Source organism: Tetrao urogallus (assembly GCF_951394365.1).
Source record: "Tetrao urogallus genome assembly, chromosome: 2".
NCBI classification, from domain to species: domain Eukaryota; kingdom Metazoa; phylum Chordata; class Aves; order Galliformes; family Phasianidae; genus Tetrao; species Tetrao urogallus.
Window position 1 is genome coordinate 15,723,214 of NC_136814.1, and position 4,466 is coordinate 15,727,679.

The window sequence follows — 4,466 nt, forward strand, 5'->3', positions numbered from 1 at the left end:
ATGTAAAATATAGCAATTTCAGCACAAGTTTTGTAGGGTATGACTACTTCCAGCTCTGTGCCAGATGAAGGGTGCAGAGTGTTTTGTACCAAGGTAAGACCATGTTCAGACAGGAAGAGGGCTGCCTGTGCACCTGAGCCTGCCCAGAGTCTGCAGCACACGCTTGCCAAGATGGATGTACAACATATGCATCACTGATCAGAGAACAGTGGCCTCTGTGCTACAGATATTTGGACAAAAAGTTACATCTGTGTCTTGTTGACCTAATTGCCCCAGCTGAAGTGCTAGAAACACCAGAAAACAACAAGTATTTAACATACACCAATTACTTGATGCTATTGCTTTAAAGATAGGCATGGATATCTTTTCCCCACTCCCACCTGTGAATGCACACAGGAGTTATTTGAATCACCATAAGCTATATTCCTACAAGGCCAAATAGGATTGCCTTTACAGATCAGAAATGCGTATTTTGCTATGCTTCTTGTCCCTTTAATGCAGAGCCAAAGAAAAAAGGAAGAAAGAAGTTTAACGTTTCACATATTCATTTCTGAGCCAAAAAAAAAAAAAAAAAAAAAAAAATCACTTGCTAAAATAAACTTCAGTAAAAAAGCCTTCCATAGATGCTTTTATTTTTCAACCTCCCCCTTAAATTAAGCGTCTTTGCAGAGACCTGTTCAGACAGTAGAATAAGGGTCATCTTTACCACAGGAGGTGGTGAGCTCCAATATTTCATAGATGAGAATACTGTGCTTTTATGGTAAAGATGAATGATTGCAGCAGGAAGTGGCAAAATGCCACATCACACTGTCCTAGTTAATGCCAGAACTGCCACGTCAAGTGTGATGGATAGCATGTTTTCACATCATTCTGTCCATGATTCTATTTGGCTTAATGATATTTACTGCACAGACTGTACCAAGAGACATGTTCAGCTGGCCTCTACAGCCTTCAACTGGGTAACAACCCTAATTAACAACTGCAGCCCCTCTGTTTGATGGGATTTGTCCTGGTTTCAGCTGGGATGGAGTTGACTTTCCCTTGATGGTATCTAGTAGGATACTATGCTTTGGCATCAGGAGAAAAACAATGCAGATAACATATGAGTGCTTCCAGTCATTGCTGAGCAGTGCTGAACAGAGCCAGGGACACTGCAGTTTCTCAGCTTCTCATACTGTCCTGCTTGGGGACTGGCTGGGCATCAATTGACAGGTGATGAGCAATTGCATCATGCATATACATATATATGTTATATGTTATTATCATTAATATAATATATTATCATTATTACGTTTTTGCCTTCTCTGTCTTAGTAAATACCTTTTATTTCAACCTACAAGCCCTACTTTGTTTTTTTTCTCCCTACCCATTTCTCTCCTCCACCTCACAGGGAGAGGGGGGGAGCTAGCAAATGACTTTGTGATACTGAGCTACCTGCTGGGTAAAACCACAGGTTTCTCTAAAAGCATTTGCACTCTGCAGCCCATTCCAACTCAGGTTATTCATATTGTTGGAGCAACGATGAGGAGAAGAGATGTTGTATTTGGATGAGGAGGTATAAGTTATAGGGATCTTCCCATCTTAATCAGGAAATGGGGGGAGCAAACTTAAAAGCTGAATTTAACTAAACAGGAGGGAAACCAGAGCTCCCCAGCCAGAGCACTAAGCACTTCAGAGAAATAGTCCTAACACCCAAAAAATTTAAAGCCTGGGCCTATTGGGCTACAGGCAGATTTTCTTTCATTTCAGGAATCTAAGCAGCAGCATTATTTTCTGACCAGAAGACAGTGAAGTTGATATAGTTATAGAATTGTAGAATCGCCAAGGTTAAAAAAGACCTACAAGATCATGCAGTCCAACCATCCACCAGTCACCAATAGTTTTCACTAAACCATGTCTCTCAACACAATGTCCAAACATTCCTTGAACACCTCCAGGTTCAGTGACTCCACTACCTCCCTGGGCAGCCCATTCCACTGCCTGACCACTCTTTCCTAACATCCAGCCTCAACCTCCGATGGTGTAACTTGAGGCCATTCCCTCTCATCCTATCACTAGTAACACAAGAGAAGAGGCCAACCTCCACCTCGCCACAACCTCCCTTCAGGCAGTTATAGAGAGCAATAAGATCTCCTCTGAGCTTTCTCTTCTCCAGACTGAGCCATCCCAGCTCACTCAGCCACTCCCCATAAGACTTGTGCTCCACATCCCTCATAGCTTTATTGCCCTTCTCTGGACATGCTCCAGGGCCTCATTGTCTTTCTTGCAGTGAGGGACCCAAAACTGAACACAGTCCTTATCTTAAGGATGCTGACCAGACCATCAACTACCTAAACAACACACCCTGATTCTCTGCAAGCTGTTCAGTGCCTACCTAAATTGGATGTTTGGGCTTTACCAATACCATACTCCTCTCCCTTTTGGGTACGTGTATGCATCCTCATAATGCTTGTGCCAAGAGTGTTTTGTTTCATATGATTCAGATGAGTCAAATAGCCCATGAGCCGAGTCCTGGAAGATTCTCATATCTCTTAATGCTCCTTACCTTCTCTATGAATGCCTGACACGTAGCACAGCACAGACTACTGCAAGCTATTACTTTCTTCTTCAGCTGCAGCAAGAACCAAAGACTGAGAAACATTTCTTCTGTAGCTGCTGTGACTGAATGTTCACTGGATCACTTTGATGAAGTCACTGAAGTATCTTTGGAAATCCTTGTGGAGAGATGTGAACCAATTGGAATTAGCATGTATATTATATGAGAAAGGCTGGAAGTATGTGTGGAATAGAGGAGAAGCAGCCAAAGGGTACAGAAATGAAGGAACAGAAATATCCCCCATACTAGACATTAGGGAAGCAACTACAAAGCAGTAGAGAGGCAGGAGAGGAGAACTGAGAAACAGAGAACCTGAGAACCTAGGGACCCCTGAAACAAAGAGCAAAGAATTGAGGTGGCAGCATTAGAGAGGAGAGGAAAGAAAAGTACTGGTTGTGCTCAGACAATAATATGGTACCTCACTACAACAGCACAGACTGAGAGTGCAATGAGATTTCTCTCTCCTTTGCCTCCAAAACATCATTCACTTTTTGCCTGGCAAAAGTTGCAACAGGTTAGCGATGACAATACAATTAGGGAGATGGCTTCTTCTCCAAGCAACCCATCTTCAGGGGATGAAAATAGGGAGGAAAATAACTCAAGAGAATTAGTAAGCAATGGAAAACAGCAAAGACAACCCACTGCTCATAATATGAAAAAGAAAAAAAATCACTATTGCTGTGTTCACTGTGTGAAACGAGAAAGCTTCCTGCAGCACTGAGAGCAGCCTTTTGAAAATCAGCCACACTCAGCTCTTTGATTTTGTGTATAATTCTATATCCCCACTTTGAGAAAAATGCCACAGTCCTAAGCACTACATGAGGCAGCTTGAAGCCAATTCTCCCTATCAAAGGCACAGCCTGGCTGAAGAAGCCAGCTTGAGCTCAGTGCTTTGAAACACTGTGGTAAATTTAGCTATCCTCTGAGCAGCTTTGCCACAGAGCAACTGGGAGGCATGACTTAAGTTGAAGAGGGTCACATCACCCAGACTGAGAGGCACAGAAAGCGTCCTGGCTAACCCAACATGCTCTCCTTTCCCAGCCCACCCCAAGTAAGAAAAAGAAGAGAGGCAGTAATTCGACCTTTGGTTCTAATGCTCTAGCACAAATAGTATAATCATTCAGAACGAGAGGGATGCATTCAGACTGAAAGCAGCCTTTCTGTCATAATGGCAGCAATGATTTTAAGGAACTTGGTCCCCCATGTGTCACCTCCAGCAGCTCCATTTAAAAATCAGCCTGAGCCTGATTGTGGGCCTTATGCAACAACAGCCTTAAGAGCAAGCGTAAGGGGGTGATTAGCTGGGCATAAAAAGCATCTCAGGGTTCCCTGTCAGTGCTAATATACCACACCCACCCACTCCAGCAACAAGAAGCCTCAAATGATTGATGGCTTAGAGAGAAATGCAACACTCCCTTCCTTCAGCTTCTAGACATGACATTTTACTTAATCCTCTAAAGCAAAAGCATCCGTACTGTGAATGTGAGTAATCAGAGATGTTCTGCAGCTTGAGATTCAATTCAAACCCCAGGGTAACAGAACCTGAACCAGCAGCTTGTGCTAGCGACCCCACTGAATGCACAGACCCTTAGGATCAGAGACCCCACATCTCCAGCACTCTGCTTGGAAAGTGATATTTCTGCAGAAGGGTGCATGCAGGGATTCAATTATAATTCAAAAACATCAAGAACTGAAGTAACAGAGGGATCTTTACTCTAACATTATGGAAAAATATGTATCCAGTGTCCAATCTGAATTTGCACATAGAAGATCTTTAATGCTAGTCTTTCTCTACCAAACCAAAGTAGTGCCATGTCTCTGCATTTTTGCTCTATAATACAAATCCATTCAATAACCAAATTTTAAGGGT